Consider the following 17,668-nt stretch of genomic DNA (forward strand, 5'->3'; position numbering starts at 1 on the left):
ATGAAAATGGATTTCAAATATGTCCATCAGTGAACATGAACAGTATCCCTATAAAATAGAATAACCACCAACTTCCTATTATTTCTGTTTTAGATCTCATGTTCACAGAAGGATTGTGTCACATACCAACTGGCTGGCTGAACAGACTGTTCAAGAATAGCACAAGAATTGCCCGGCAGGTGCTGCTTTTAGGATGCCCTCCCTACCACCTTGCCACTGAGTAATGAGAAGGTGCCTAAGAGCCACCAAAGATACCAGTGTCCTCCTGGTTGTTCTGTCATTTTGAATGTAGTGCTTGGTAGGTTCAAAGAAGCTATATTCAAAGGCCATTGTAGTGCCTCCATCAAATTACAGGCATTGTGGGCATCAGCAAGTTGGGAAGGAGGCTCCAAAATTAGTTACCAAAGGCAGGGTCACTTGCAGGCTTTCCTCCAAGCTTACGTACTAAAGCAAAGGGCAGAGAGAGTTGGTGGAAATACACAGAGAAGAGCTGGGACGTTCCATTTGGCCACTGCTGTTATACTGTCTACTCTTAGATCATGATAGGCAACAGTGAGCCCAAACAGACCAGGCCTTTGTGAACTGTGCACACACCCCAAATCCTCAGCAACATACAGGGCTCTGTGTTAAGATACTTGGCATTGCAGACATGTTTATACCAAATATGTTCCCTGAAGGGAAAAAAAGTTTGAAAATCACTTGTACAATTCAATTTTAAAGTAGGCTGCCAACTATCTTTTTTTAAAAGCTGATGAAATTCTGTAATAATACTAGATATTTGCGTGCTTGCTTGTTTACGTAAAAACTACATTTCTAACCTTTAAGGCAAAAATTGCATTGCAACTGCAGCAGTGTAATGACCACTACAGTCTACAACATTAAATATGTTTTTCACTCCCATTTGTTTTAACTACCTCCAAATCCGCAACAGGCATGGCCTCCTTCCCATATTAAACCATGTCATCCAGATGTTGTAACATCCAAATTAAGAAGGAAGATACGCCATGTAGAAAGCATGCACAGACTTAGTATACTTAAAATATAACAAATGTATAAAACAATTCAGATGGCTCAAGAGAATAGAGTATATGAGTTTGCAATGGGGGCACTTCATCATAGTTCTGCTATGAATTCTGTTGTGTCTGTATTCAACCTGAAGCCTCAGAGATTATTATGGTTTAAGATACAGGTTGATTTAAATATTTAAAAGGAGTCCTTTCTAATAAAACGTTATTAACTGGGAGTGGAATATTAAAGTGACAGATCATGAGACAGATCAGATAGCATTGTGCTGAAATTTTAGCATATTGGCCACAGGAGAACTTTATCCATGAAAGTTTAGCTACATTCATTTCTAATACTCTTTTTCCTGGAAGCAATAATTTTGGCAGACCTTAGTTTCTCCAAAGAAAGGAGTCATCTTGCCACTTTTGGGGCCCCAATATTTCCAAAAATTATCAGGGTTGCCAGTCAAAACATTGTTGTAAAGCCTGTATTAATTATTTGGAGGGTTATTTTTTTCTAGATACATGGCAGAACTTAAATATCTTGCTTAACAGAGGCATAGTGTCCCAGTCAAGGGAAGTAATAGTACTGCTCTATTCTGTCTTGGTCAGAACACATCTGGAGTATGATGTCTACTTCTGGGTGCCACAATTTTAAAATTATATTCACATGCTGGAACGTGTGCAGACGAGGGCAACCAAGATGATCAAAAGTCTGCCAACCAAGGCTTGTGAGGAACTCTTGAGAGAGATGGGTATGTTTAGCCAGGAAAAGAGGAGACTGAAAGGAGACAACAGCCATCTTTAAATATTGAAAAGGCTGTCAAATGGAAGATGGCTTGTTTTCTCCTGGTCCAGAGGGCAGGACCTGAACCAATGGCTTCAAGTTACAAGAAAAGAGATTCGAACTAAACATCAGGAAAAACTTTGTGGCAGTAGGAGCTGTTTGACAGTGGAACCAACTCCCTGGGAACGTGGTGGACTCTCCTTCCTTGGGGGCTTTTAAGCAGAGATTGGATGCTTTGGTTGCGATTCCTGCACTGCAGGAGGCTGGACTAGATGATCCTCAGGCTACCTTCCAACTCTACAGTTCTATGATTTTATGATTCTATGGAAGCAGTTGCACATCACAAACTACAGGACACCAGTTAATGTTAGATTAAGAGTTAGCTAAACTAAATTTCTACTAAATGGCTGTTTTTCATGTCATATCTAGAAGGCAGCTATCATAAAGAACAACTATTTCTTCAACTTCTTTTTTTAAATTTAGAAATTGCAGACACCCGTGTCATTGTGGAAGACAGTTTCAAACTATTGTATTGGGAGAGTCATCATTTTTCGTGTACAATGAATGCCCCAAGAAAAATAAAGTTTTTTTTTTAAAAGAATAAATTTGCATGACAATAGGAAAACCCAGAGAAAAACAAATTGTGAGTTGCATGCTTGCCACAAGATGGCAGGGTAATATCAAACACTTGGACCTGGCATTTAAAGGACAACAAAATCACCACACACAAAAAAAGGGAAGCTTTTTAACAGAGAAAGCAAGACCAAGCTCTGCTCTGTCATGCAAAAGGCACAGTGCAGACTCATTCAGACAGCTGCTTTCAACAGTTATGTGGTCTGTATGATTTGGGGGGGGGGGGAGGAGTTCCAAACCCCGAAGTAGTATTGTGTAGATACTGCATGCAGATTACAGTATTTGGTTGCCTCTGCTCTCATAACAATTGCATTCCTAAACAGACACACAGTTTTGTGGCGCTAGAAGCTGCCACAGAAAGAGACAGGAAGTAAATAAAACAAGCTAAAGAGTTGGAGAGAAGCTCAGGAAGGGTAGGGGTACAGCAGACAAGACAGAAACCCAGAAAAAAAGTTGCTGTACTTAAAACAAACTGTACAATGCCTTCAAAAGTCAAGCTGTTTTGTGACTAATTTGGAGATGAAGTAATATTAAAAGGAGAGTTGGGTGTCTGTGTATAAGGTTCGATAAAAAACAACAACCATCTTTCAGCTTTGATAAATTATGCTCAAAAGTATCTTATTGCAGTAGGGAAAAATTATACTGAATACTGTATTTTAAAAACTTGTATTGTTCACTCAACTTACAGATATCCATTATTTCTTTCAGTTATACTTCAATGCATAACAGTATCCACAAAGTTGTCAAAATAGGGTTTGCTTGGTTGTGTGTGTTTTTTTTAAGGGGCTATCTTATTTACTTATTATTTGAATTTATAGCAAAGCCTTCACCACAAGGTCTGTTCAGGGCTGGATACATACAATTCTTTAATACTGTTTAAAATAGCAATTAGAAATTCAGTTAAAAGATTGTCATTAACAGCTATATTTTAGCACTTCTTTTATTACCACTGTAGTTGTATTCTGAAGTAAATAGCATCTTGTAAGGAAATGGAGTAGCTCTGAAACAAGGGACACTGCCTTAAAATGAGACTAGCTGGTAAGTCTATTTCCCTAGCAACAGTGTTCTAATATACCCTACGCAGACCTCCATCATTTCTCCATAATATTATTGCTTCTGCAATGTAGAAAGCAATGCAATACCGCAGCCAATTTGCAAGGAAGCCCAGAGGGGCTGCGCTCTTGCTGCTTAGGGTCCTACAGTGAATATGCTTAGTGATAGCGATTTTTATGCAACAAGAGACCTTCACAATTGAGTCAATTATTAATGCAAATACCACCTATTAAAATATAGCAGCAATGCTGATCAACCTGATGTGAGAGCGTAGTAACTATAGTTCCTATGTTTTTCTGCAATTCCTTGAAATTGTTTTTACTGAAAGTACAGTCACTCACTGACAAGCCAAGTCACAATGTGGCTTTAGAGCTCAGAGATCAACAGTCAAGAGGATTTTCAATGCGCCAGCTGCAAAAGACAATGAGGTTGTGCATCCATAGTAGTGACCAGAGGAGAAATGGCCGCTGGGAAGAGCACAGAGAAGAGACACCATGGTGCATCTGCAGCAGCACAACTGGACACCTTCATTTTCCCCAGTTGCAACAAAGCATGTCTCTCTCCCACATTGGTCTTTACAGCCAAAGCTGGATAACCTTCCCATAGTTTGACTCCACCCCCCAAAAGGTGCACTCCTCCAATGTCTCCAGAGACCGATGTATGCCAACAACAGCACTCTTGAATGCGTCTCTACAGAGTAATAGTATATCAAGTACTCTGCATACAGATTAAGTAAAGTTTGCTGTTGCCCTCTCTAAGCGTTCCAGTATTTCCCAACAATATGAAATTGTTATTTCCATTTGTTACCAATTTTCAAAGAACTTCACTAAACGAAAAGCTTCTTTAGAATCATTCCAGAGCACAATGCTCTCATATTTATTAAGCAGTATGATAGCTGTCAAAGCTGTTTACAAAGTTCCAGCCAAAAGAGTGCTAGGATGTTGTTGGGCTACAACTCCCACCATCCCTAGCCAGCAGGAGTATCAGTCAGGAATGAAGGGAGTTATAGTCCAACAACATCTGGGGGACCCAGGGTTGGAAAATGCTGGCCTAAGTACCTGTCTCAAAAAGGAATATGCTTAACTTATTGTGCAGACTTTAGATGGTACTGATCCAGGGATTAACCACTGAACAGCTGGGGAGGGGGCTTACAGATACAAAAATAAATAAATAACATGAATTTCTGTTGCCTGTTTGTGGAGGGCAACAAACAATGGCTAGTTTAGCCATTGCCAATATGGTGCCCCTCCAGGCCTGACCCAGCCCACTGATGATGCATGAGAGGCAACCACCTCAAACAACAGGCTCTGGACTATTGGGAGGTGATAGATCCACGTGTGCAACCACCAACTCCCCTCTGGGAGCCTGATCTGTAGCTACTCATTAGAGAGATAAGACAGAACAACACTCTGCACATGAGCAAGGAATAACTCTCCTCTATTACTAGGCAAGTTACAGGGCTGGGTTCTGAAGTCAACAGGTTCTAGCCTAGCTGCTCACTGAAATAGAAAACAAGACAAGCTAAAGTTGAGCATGTCCAGCCGAGATTTATTTGCTATTTGGTGAGCCCAGCTAGGGGGACAGTATCATTCTACTCTCCATCTCTCAAGCAAGCATGCCTTCCAGGAAGATGCTGTGGGGGAAGGAAAGAAGCCCCCATTGAAGACTCCTTGCTCTCCTAGAGAAAGAAGTGCTTTTTCCACAGAGTGCCATAAACAGTACATTGGGTGGTACGGAGTCAACATACTAGCTTCCCAGCAGGTGGGAGCTGTTGCTTACTAAGAGGTAAGAGGGTGAGGTGGGGAAGCAGTCAGCACAATTAACAAACACCTACAGGAGCACCATGTTGGCTCCAGCACTACATTTGTATCATGTTGACCTTGTTAGCAAGCCTCCTTGGAAGACATGTGTTTCAAAAGACACGTTCCAGGCGTTTAGTCAGTGGCAATAGTGCATCTTGGCAGATTTACCCAGTAATTTACACAGGTTATGGGGATGCTTATTGGACAGAAAAAGAAAGAAAACCTACACATTTCCATTTCAGTGGGGCTCACCAACAATACATATCTACTCTGACAGTGGGGATCGCTAAGTGCACTTTCTTTGGTACGTGAGAATTAGTTAATTCTAACCATGCCTAAACTAGCACAGACAAACACACAAAGCAAACAAACACATAAGGTATAAGAGAAGGGGAGGAGAGGTGTTCAGACCTGCTTAGGAAGCCACACTAGACTGCTCTTCCTCTCTAGGCGTACCTTGCAGACTAGGTCTCAGCAATGCACAGCTGAATTGGTGAGGACCCAGGCATGCAGACACTCCAAGGTAGGATGTTAAAAATAGATCTAAAAACATAGGAAGAGGAAGCAGATGTGGAGGCTACAATTTATAGGGGAAGGACCTCCAGAAGACAGAAAAGCAAACAAGTTTTACCTTTCCAACACAGTTGGCAATCCTGAAGAAAGAGGACTAGTGTGTGTGTTGAATCTTCCAGGTAAGGCAGGAAACAGTGAAACAGGGAGGCAGGCAGGAGGCCTGAAAAGGAGCTCCGAGCAGTTGGAACCAAGATCTCTGATTCAGCAAACAGGGATCCAGAGAAGAAGGAACTGAAGTAAATTCCTGAAAAGGGCTTCTGAAGCAGCTGCACTTGAAGCAGCAAGTGACCATCCAGAGGTGCACGAACCAGTGTTAGTGAGGGGAAAGCGGAGGAGGATAATGGAGTTAGACCTCCATTTAAGGGATTTTCAGCAAGCGATTTCAAGGAGAGTGGAACTGAGCAATCAGAAGAAGTGGTGGGATCAGGACCTCAGCTTTTGTACCTTTTTGGACAAAAGCTTCAAAGCAAATTCAAAAATTGATTGGATCAGGGAGGTGCCATTCCTGACCAGCCTTGCTTGATATAGCTCTGAAGCACATGGCAAGACGGGGTGGGTCTTTTTCTTTTGCAGATATAAGGCAGCATTCTTCACTCTTTCACTAGTCTGATTAGATTTTAGTCTTGAACAATGGTCACATTTCCTGAGGGAGGAGACAGTAATTATACTTGGATTACATTGACTGGATTACATTTCCCAAAGCTATGACTTGTGACATTTCTTCCATTGAGGTGACCAATATTCTTAGGCAGGCCTTTTTCCTTTTACTGCAAAGTGAACCAAACTGAAACCATAAAAAAAAACTTATAGGCAATACTGGAGTGAAGTATCTCCCAGGCTCCTGAGCGAGCAGCCTGCCAAAATGCCCTTCCCAGTAAGCAACCCACCTACTGGGAAGCTTTGGAGCAGAACAGCTGTCAGCCAGTTACCTTTGGGTGGAAGGTGGTAGAGAGTGCCATGGTGGGGAAGCTGCAGGCGTTCTCCACCCAGACAGCTCTTACGAGCATAAGCACTCCTGTGTATGCCAATCACACACACTCTCTCGGTTTTGACTACAATTGTGTCACCACTTACAAGTTGAGTTTGCTGTTAAAGGCACTATATCATGCCCAAGCATGAGAAAGACCCAAAATGTGAAAACACTATATATTTTTATTTTTTTGGCCATTGATGCATATGAAGAATTGGAACACTTTCCCCTAAGAAGTTTGTTGAAACTATTTTCCCCCAAGGACTCAAGATCACTGGGGCATGTTGGGAAAACGCTCACTTGTAATAACCAGTGTACCATTATGCATATACTGTTCATGGTCTTATGAATCTTATGGTCTTATGAGTCACATTGTTTATTCCATTTAATATATATGGTTCTTGCGTACAACAGAATATTTGTTCACATTTGGTACTTGACTATTACTATATATGAACCCTTATTGTAGAGTACTTTATCCGTGACAACATGTCCAGGATCTGAGGAAGTATGCTCTGGAACAGCAATGGGAAAGGGCTATTGCCTTCATGTCCCCAACTGAGCGAAACAGAATGCTGAACTAAATGGACATTTGATCAGAGCCAGAAAGCCTCCTCTTATGTAGTTTGTGCCAATGGTATTACTAATCGGGCTAATGATTATCAAGAGGTCAACCCAGATAAAGACAGGTTTTCTTGCAATCTGTAAAGGAACTTACTATTTAGAGCCAACTCTCAGCCAAAGCAGCTAAGCTGAAGCACAGATTTTGAAACTGCAAAGCTAGAAAAATAATTACAATGACTGCACAGATTGTGCACATGAAACCAGACAACATACCACCCATTCACTGCAGTTAAAAAGTAATACATACATAGTTACATTTCTTATTTTTGATCATATATGGGGAATTAAAACACCTATTATCTGATGTCAGAGAAAGGCCATTAACTAGTAAAACAAAGTGCCACACTTCTTTTCCTGATACCTTGTTATATGAGTTACATTAAAAGCTTGCTATTTAAACAACTGTCTTCACTGGTGATATTCTGAACACAAAACAACCCAATGTCAGACCATATCACAGCGCTTAAGTAGTTGCACTCAGCAGTTGTATCAGGAGTGACTTCCAGAAGAGGCACAATACAGATGCAATATTTCTAGCACTTATTGCTGCATCTGATACAATCAGATACACAGGCCTATTTGTACTGTGTCATTGTCTTGCTCAAGTGGTTTGCTATGCTTGCAAGAGCTCTTTAAATGTTCCGGGATTCTTTAAGGTCAAATACAATCTCTGCATAGAAGATACTGTTTTGGGACTTGTCTTTAACACTAATATTAATTAATACTCCAATTGAAGGGCAACATGTTGCATCTATAACCCACTTAAAAAAGATTCTCAGCTTCTAATTTCTAGGTTTGTTTGAGGGACACAAGCATGGAATGACATCGTGGGCTTCTCAGAGGAAAGACATGGAATTGAGAGGGGCTTTTGCCACCTGAAGAGATTAAGAAGCAGCTGGCCAAACCCTGCTACTATGATAAAACCCTGGGTTCTCAAAGCTAAGGTTCAATAGCTGAGAAGTGTTTTTCCCAGCACAAGAAGCAGCTGGCAAACCTTGCTACTAAGATAAAACCCCAGTTCTCAAAGCTAAGTTTCAATAGCTGATAAGTGTTTTTCCTAAACAATACTGTCAGAGGATGGAAATTCAGGAAGAGTTGGTCTGATAAAACAACTGAGTCTTGTGGCAACTTAAATATGAGCTACATTATTGTTAGTGTGAGGGTTCACTGGCTAAAGCCTGCTTCATCAGATGCATGAATTGTACTAGTGAGATGATTAGATTAGAAATATATGCAGCGAAGGAAAAAAATTGTTAAGTGAAACTTTAAAGCAGGGATGGCCAAACCAAATGGCCATGTTGGTTGGGGCTGGAGTTGGAGTCCAAAACATCTAAAGGCTCTGTATTCCTGTTGTAATGTCTTGTGGGCTAGGAAGTCCCTAATTCAAATCTCTCTTCAGCCATCAGCTTGCCAGGTGGTCTAAAGCAACACACTATCTCACAGCTTCAAGGATGCATCTCGAGCTAATTTAAGTGGAACACTTTTGACCACCGAAAAAAATACATAACAAAAAAAAGCATGGGAACATTAGGGAAAACAGTCAAATAGTAGGAAAAAAATGTATTTTAGGAATGTCCAGATATTATTCTAATCTTTATTTACATTTATGATTGGCCCTAGAACTTTTTTCAGGGCTTGTTCATATTATTACCACTATTATTTATTAACTTTAATTAGCTGTGCCTATAGTCTTTAAGGAACATATCACATATTACAATTTCAATAATAGGATGCTCCCTGTGGTCTCACCAAATATGTTAAAATTAGGAGCGAGTTTTTGTTTTGCAACACTTTTCCTCTCATCATCCATTTAATTAATTAATTAGTTAGTTAGTTAGTCAATGTCTATACTGCCCTTCATCTGAAGATCATATGGTGGTTTACAATATAATTTTATTTATCAAAGACTTATTAGAACTATACAACAGTGCCCAACTTTAAGAAAAATAAAAAATCAAGCCCCACTCAAGAGCAGTTAAAACTTTTTGATTTCTGTCCTAGTTTAGGAAAACAGCTGCTGGAATGTAATCAAAAGATTAACATTTTACTAACATAGGACACAGTCCATCTACATTAAACCTTATTGATTTCAGTGAGAAACTTTCAAGCATATTGGTGCATCTCCTATCGATGGGACTTTGACTAGAGTGCGCCCAGAATCTATGTTTATAATGAAAACTTAAGGGAAAAAAGTAATAATCTCTAAATTTTACTTTTAAAATATTTTCACTTACATGTCCTTAAAACTCAAGCATGCACAGATGATTTTTCAATGGCAGGCATCAGGATCAGTAGGCATTGTGTGTCACATTCTGTCAAAGAAAATTTTAAAACTTCATGTAAGTATCATTGTGTTCCCCATCTTCATTTTCAGTAAAGCTTAATATGAGATATTAAGTAAATCAGCCCTGAGTGCTCACTGGAAGGACAGACCATAAAGCTTAGGCTCCAAAACTTTGGCCACCTCATGAGAAGAAAAGACTCCTTGGAAAAGAACCTGATGTTGGGAAACACGGAAGACACAAGGAGAAGGGGACGACAGAGGACCAGATGGTTGGACAGTGTTCTCGAAGCTACCAGCTAAACTGCGGGAGGCAGTGGAAGACAGGAATGCCTGGCGTGCTCTGGTCCATGGGGTCACGAAGAGCCGGACACGACTAAACAACAACAATATGAGATATTCCAATAATTTAGTCAACGACTACTATTATTTTCACTTGTTTTACTTCCTTGTCTTTTATATTTTATTATTCCTAGTATTGATTGATGATAAATAAATGTTGATTATATATTGATATTTGTTGACTATTTTATTTACATTCTTAAGAATTTGGGTTGGGGTTGATGACAAATTTTAGAACCTCATCAAGAGGTCAAGGCAAACCCTGCTTCAAACAAAAGGCTACTCAGCTACCACCCTCACATCCAGGCTGCTCATGCATGGAGAAAATAGGCAGGAATGGTTATTCTGGTTACCTCTGTTACTTTAAAAGAAAGGAGGAGATGACAACAGTGGAGCAGTAGAATAAAATTTCCAACTAGCTTCAACCTGTATAGGCTGAGAATCTGATAATCTTCTGTAGCTGCTGAAGGCCTAGCAACCCTGCACATAATTCAGCTCATCTCTCCCCCACCCCAAAGCATAAGGTTATCAGACCAGTTATCTGACCACTTCTATTACTTTGGCCAAGGACACACACACATCCCTTGATTTACAAAAGTAGAGGACTATGCTTGAGACTACAGGCAGCTTTCTGCAGCTCATATTCTACCTAGCGGAAACAGGTTGTTGATCCTGTTCACCAGCACAGAAAGAAGTCCATGTTCAGCAATTGTGTCTGTCATAGTCTCAGCACTCTGAGCATTTTGAGATTGCACATCTATATCTGGGCCCTTTAAAACACACATTTTATTAAAGACATCCACACAAACCTATGACGTGAAATAATTCTGGCTGGGCATCTTTTCTGCTGCTCATGATGGTATACATAAGGTTACCAAGTGGTCTCCTATCCAGGCATTGTCCAGATCTGCTTAGCATCAGCAAGGTTGCTAAAACATGGGCCTTCACACCATGCCCAATAACATTGTTGAAGCTATTTAAAAAATCTGTTCCTCTTTTTAACATTTATATTCTTTTATCCTCCTAAATGGTATGTTTCAGAAAAATGACAAGAGTAATTTCTTAGTATAAGTTATAATCTGAATAAGCCATGAATACTGCAATGTCTATTATCAAAACAAGCAGAGACCCTGACAATTTCCCTTTCTCTATTTTATCCATTAAGTTTAGAGACTGGTTTAATTTATTTTATGACCATGTTGTAAATGGTATTATTAAATCGACTAGTTAGGAAGCATTCCTAATAAGCTATTCAGAATTGCAGCAACTTAAGTGAAGTTTTGAACAACAGCTGTGTGTTTGAATTGATTTATTCAAAACTGCTTGAAGCAATGTGTTAAAAAAAAAGTGAGACTCTTCCAGCTAATTAGAAAAATAAATTGCTCTTGGGAAATATTTATGAGGCATTCATATGTAGAAGCACACATTATAGTACTATCCAGAATTCAGAATTTCAAAATTGATACTTCTACTCAGACTACTTATAGATAATTACTAGTAGTCAGGTGAAGAGCTTTGTACAGGCAGATAATTTCTTAAGAAATTTAACTAGGGCCTTTTCATATCAACCAGTTGCATATGCATTTGCATGCAAGTTTAACCACTCAGTTGACAACATTGACAGTAGCTGTATTCAGATGAACTCACATTACCAATTAGAGGAGTGATTGGCAATATGGTCACGTAAAGATAAGCATCAAGACTCAACTGCCTCCTAATTACACACCTTTGTAAAGCTTTCTCTGTAAGAAACCCCCACTAGTCAGGGTGGAAAGAATGAAAATATATTTTCAAAATCTGAAGTACTATTGTGGAAATTCTTATGGCAGAATCATAATTTATTCTAACCATGTGAACAAACAAATCATTTCCCAATTAATCCTATATGGCAGCACTTTTCTCCTCATATGCTATAGAGGTGGGGAAAATTTAATTCCCAGTTATGTGACTATTAAAGGCACAGCAGCCTTGTACTTCAAAGAACCTGGCAATCACTGTCAGAGAAACCAAGGGTGGAATTCAATGTCACACTATTACCAACATTCCATCTGCATTAGCATTGCAGCTTGCCAGATGGAATGATCCCCTCTCTTCTCTCCCAGCATGCTATTCTGGGGGTTCTCCTGCCTATCCCCCTTAATAGAATCTGAGTGGAATAGAGTAAGGGGAGATTGAGAATCAACAAAAAAAATGAAAGTTCTTAAAAGATAAAAATCAAGATCTCATACTATGCACCACTGGTCACATATAGTAGAATACAGGATCTATCATTAACACATCCACAACTGTAATCTCAATTTCAACCTCTCAAAACAATGCATCAGACTTTCAAATCAGACTTATATACAAGTGGAAAACTGAAGGAAATCCAGGCCAGGCATATTTCCTTTCAGGACAGGGCAAGCATCAGCATCCTCAAGCAGCTGTCAAGAGCCCAACAGTGCGGATAGATCCCCTGTACAAATCAACTGATTACATTCCCTACAGTGCCCTGGAATGTTCAACCTAGTGTTGCTCCAGAGAATTGTGGGTAATTTAAATGGTGGTTTGATTCAACCTACCAGTGCAGCTAGGTAAGCCTGCAAGCTGGAATTCCAGGAACGTAGAACAGATTCTACAGAGTGAATTTTGGAGATGGCTCTACTTCAGAAAATGTGGTCATTATTTGAAACCACTATAATGTTTTAAATATTGCATATAAAACACCTAAGGGGGGGGGGGGACAGGGACACATAAGCAAGTCCAAAAGAATGAAATCATGGGTGAATGGCAGAGTCAAAGAAAATGTTTAAAAACCCTCCACCAAAAATCAGGTTTCTTTTAAAAACTGGGGGTCTTGAATAAAGAGAACACAAATATTGGAAACATGAACCCAGCCAGAAAAACTATAACAAAGGAGTAAGCAGGTAGATGGAATATTTCCACCGGGCTTCACTGCAGCAGATATTGGGAATATATCTTCATAATTAGGTGACAAAAATGAGCTTTAGAAGCAATGAATATTAAAAAGAAACAAGTCACCAAAATTGGCAACTATCTATCTAAGTGTTCGTAAAAATATTCAAATGTGAAAATTATCTGTGGACTAAAATATGTGGCTTATTGCTAAAACCAGCCTCTATACTATAGAATTGGAATACATTGATGTAACATCAATATTCTAAAAAGGGTTCCAGGAATTCACATTTGCCAAGTAGCTGAACTGGTAATTTGAAGGCTGAAATCTTTAAAAGTAAAAACTAACTCAAACAAACAAACAAAATCCACTACTGAGGAAGAACCATTTCTGTAGGGTTTTAAGGGGAAAGCCCTACCTCATCTATCTCTAAATATAGGCATATGTGATCATATTATAAACTTCATCTGTCAAAAAGTTTGACAATGGTTAAAACAAGAAGCATAACTTAACAGTAAATGAACAGTGCTTAAAGTTAACAAACAGTGAAGTCCATCAAGGAACTCTATGATGTTGCTGTTGGTCAAATTATCAGGAATCTGAGCTGAATAGAAATAGACATCAAAGAATGTGTGGTGACAATGCAAAATGAACTAAAAACTTGCCTCCTGGGCTGTAGCAAGAAATCACATAAGAACTGTAAACAGTTTAATTCATAAGATAAATACTATTTTACGAGCGTGTTCCGTCACTCTGGTCCAAGTTGGCTTTCTGGTACCCACAAAGTAAATTAGTTTGAAGCTCTTGGTTACTTCCTTCTGGGTGCCCTCAGATTCTATGAGCTGCAAGTAAGCATCTCTTAGGCCTTTATCAATCCAGTACACACTTCTGGGGAACTCTACCAGGAAGTGACTAAGCAGCATTTTGTATTGAATTACCGTATTTTTCGCTCTATAACACGCACCCGACCATAACACGCATGTAGTTTTTAGAGGAGGAAAATCCGTAGGCATGCCACCTGTAGGCATTCCCTCCATAACACGCACAGACATTTCCCCTTACTTTCTAGGAGGAAAAAAGTGAGTGTTATGGTGCAAAAAGTACGGTAAATACATTTGAGAAAGCTGCAAACTCTTGGAAAGATGATGTGTCTTTCTCAAGCTCATCACTCATTGAGTGCTCATCCAAGATGAACAAAACTGTGATAACCAAATACTGCTATTTTAACCAGCAATAACCTATTGCTCCCCGCCCCAAACTTCTTGTCAGTCATTCTATTTTCTCCCATTCTGCCAGTCAGGTTGTTAGGGTGTGGATTTAGACAATGGACTAGATCAAGGCTTTCCCCCTTGATACATCCATCCATCTCCCTATTTCAGCAGGAGCTACGTTCTGGTCCCCCATGCACATAAGTGAAATCATGTTTTCCATGCTCTCCAGCGCTCTCTCTCCACATAACTATCTCTTCAAGCAGAGCTGAAGCTCTGGGGTCAGCTAGAGACTGGAGCATGAGCGAGGAAGCAGCTGATGCTGTTGCCCTACCCCACACATCAGCTGTTAAGACAGGGATGCTGAGCAGTCTAAAGAAAGCCCCACTGTGCCTCAGGTCTCTTTGGGGCTGCTCTCACTGGCATCCTTTTTGGGCTCATGAGCCACAAGGAGTCTCCAGCTCTCTCCCGCCATTTCCTGGTAAGATTTTATTATATTTATTTGCCTGCTTACTCATTCATTCATTTTTCATTTCAGTCCCCAGCACAGCATGTATACATGGTTGCACAAGAGTAGAACACACATCAGTGGAGGGATGCCTACATATACAGTATAAGGTAAAGGTAAAGGTACCCCTGACCAGTAGGTCCAGTCATGACCGACTCTGGGGTTGCAGCGCTCATCTTGCTTTATTGGCCGAGGGAGCCGGTGCACAGCTTCTGGGTCATGTGGCCAGCATGACTAAGCCGCTTCTGGTGAACCAGAGCAGCGCACGAAAACGCCGTTTACCTTCCCGCTGGAGCGGTACCTATTTATCTACTTGCACTTTGATGTGCTTTTGAACTGCTAGGTTGGCAGGAGCAGGGACCAAGCAACGGGAGCTCACCCTGTCACGGGGATTCGAACCACCGACCTTCTGATCGGCAAGTCCTAGGCTCTGTGGTTTAACCTACAGCGCCACCCACGTCCCGCTAATATACAGTATAGTGCAACCCTTTTAAAAACAACACTGAAAGCCATTTCAAAGTTACAATGTCGAAAGAGAGAGAAAATGCACAGCACTCATGCTCAGAAGACTCTACCACAACACCCAGTTAATGGCCAGATATCTAGATAAAAAAGTATTTCCCTGCCGGTGAAAGGAAAGCAGAGGAGAGGCCAGTCTAGCTGCCTGTGGAAGGGAGTGCCACACTTTGGGAGCAGCCACCGAGATGGCCCTCTGCAAATGTGTGTCCTCGTGTCCTTACCAAACGTGCCTGTGAAAGTCGTGTCTGTCTTTTGGAATGTCAGCCTGTGGGCAGACTGTCTTGTTTTTATTTAGAGACTTCTCAACTGATAAAAATGCTTTAAAACAATAATTTTACTTATCTCAACTAAGATATTTAGTCTTCAGCATGGAACGTCTAAAAAGGCTTATAAAATACGTGCAGGGGGGAAACTATTGTCTATAAAATATGCACAATGAAGTGCCAAAACTGCATAGTTCACATAGTTTTATCTTACTGTGACCTTTTACATGCCTCCAAACCCAGTTCATATAATGCCTTGTATTTCAGGAAAATGATACCTATTTGCTTCACTGCAAATTCTCATGAACAATTTTCAAGAGTAGGATTTTAACTTTTATTTACAATTAATCATGATCCTATTCATTTTGGTGAATAACACTGTAGGGCTGAAGCTGCACCTGAAAAAGTGAGGGTTAAAAGCCTCAGTGTTCATAGGAGTCCACAGAACAGAGGTTTCTGCTAGCTTGTTTTCTGCCTAATTTCTACGTTCCCAAGTTGTGTCTCCTCTTTGGTGTTTTCATAAACTTTGATTCTTTCCTTTTGAATGTTTTATGGATTTTAGAAAGTTTGGTCAGTCTTCTAGATCATAAGGCATGATATAAAATGTTTCAAACACCAATTTTGCACAAAGAAAACCAAATTTCTATGCCAAATTTGAAAATCTGCTGGATCCTCTTCACTGTCTTTCAAGTTCAATGTGGGAATATACTCTTAGGTATATACTATACAATGGGGGCGGATTAGCGAAATTGGACATGATTTACTAACTCTGTAAAACTTATACAATACATCTAATATACAATATGGTTTTTGACATTTTAGTTTAATAATTTACACAAAGGAATCGGCTAGAGAGTAGACGAAACATAGCAATAGATGAGGCAGCTGGCCCCGGAGCCTCACAGACAACACAATTTTATAATCATGTTTTAAGGAGCTTTTTAAAGGAGTTTTTAAATGTGTTTTTAAAACCAATTATTTTATCAATTTACCCAATGAAATTAGGGTAACTGTATCTAGGAAAGTGTAAAAACTGATTATTGTCTTTATAACCCTGTCACTTGTAGTTAAAAATGAGCAGGTCACACTATACATGTTAAGAGAAGTGTTAACTTAAATTTAAGATATACTTGAGATAAAATATTAGCTGTTGTCCACTTTAGGGTAAGTAAGGGTGAGACTTCAAAGGAACAATCAGGAGCTTAAAGCTCCCAGATTTTTCTTTGATTGAGCTACACATCTTCAACTCCTTCAAACCACTGTAGATTGAAGAAATGGGGAGCATTTGAAGGTGTGTTCCCACCCATGGGTAAGTGGGAGCATACCTTACTCAAAGCTTTCAAGAAGAAAGGAGTATTTTGAGAGGGTAATTTTGCTGTAATATTCCCATACTGAACTATTGCAATATTGGAATTAAGGGTGAATGGTGTGATGGGAGGACAGGATTTTGTCCAACGAAGTGGTTATTAGTGAGGGGGAGGCGTAATGAGGAGGGACTAAAAGAAGTGAAAACAAATCCTAAGCATGTGGGATAATTTATTTTGATACTGCCATTTTTCATATTTCCCTTGCCTTTGAATGTTAAAACTATTAAAAAATAAGGTTTAATTTAATGGGGCCACATGAATCTGAGAAATATTCCAATTACAGCTTTTACAACTAATAAAACAAGGCACACAATGACTTATCTACAATTTTAACAAATTTGGCATACAATTGCTTTGTACATTTAACACATGCACTATGACAAAAGCTGCACACTGCAAACACCGATAATGTAATATGCTAAGTAATATAATAAAAGCTGCCTTATGAAAATTTGATTATTCTCACAGCTACACTGCCTTTCCAAATGACATTAGTTCTTGCAAAGCATTATTCCTGACAGGTTTTTTTTCACAAACTAGCTGATGCAGATATAAGAGCATTTATCTATTAACTGACCAGCCATGAAAATATTTCCCCTTAAAAGGGAGATGTTCCAAACACACACCTCTGGTATTCAGTTTCCGAGCAGCAGTATGTCAGTTCCTTGCTACAATAACTATCCCTTTCATCCTTAAGACAGACCACATCACTCTAACATTTTCAGAACAGGTATCACTCAAGGTCTTGATGAAAACAGGACATAAAATTAACTAAAAACACACAACTTGCATCATAAAAACAAAACAAAAAAGGCTTTTCCTGTCAGAGTATCAGCTT

At 39.6% G+C, this 17,668-nt stretch overlaps 1 protein-coding gene across 10 annotated transcripts in view; it reads right to left on the minus strand.

Moving 5' to 3' along the window:
- NCOA3 (nuclear receptor coactivator 3) overlaps positions 1-17,668 on the minus strand; it is a 94,147-nt gene that overhangs the window by 23,531 nt on the left and 52,948 nt on the right. For 6 of the 10 annotated variants that reach the window (XM_081196001.1, XM_081196006.1, XM_081196003.1 and 3 more), the window contains one exon: positions 9,681-9,758. The exons of 2 other annotated variants lie outside the window; for them this stretch is intronic. The gene's annotated coding sequence lies outside the window, so the exon portion shown is untranslated. Of the gene's footprint in view, positions 1-5,735; positions 5,823-5,910; positions 5,928-9,680; positions 9,759-17,668 lie in introns of those variants that run through there. 2 more of the 10 variants (XM_081196011.1, XM_081196009.1) reach the window with 2 other exon arrangements.

The sequence above is a fragment of the Podarcis bocagei genome (assembly GCF_964188305.1).
Source record: "Podarcis bocagei genome assembly, chromosome: 5".
Lineage (NCBI taxonomy): Eukaryota > Metazoa > Chordata > Lepidosauria > Squamata > Lacertidae > Podarcis > Podarcis bocagei.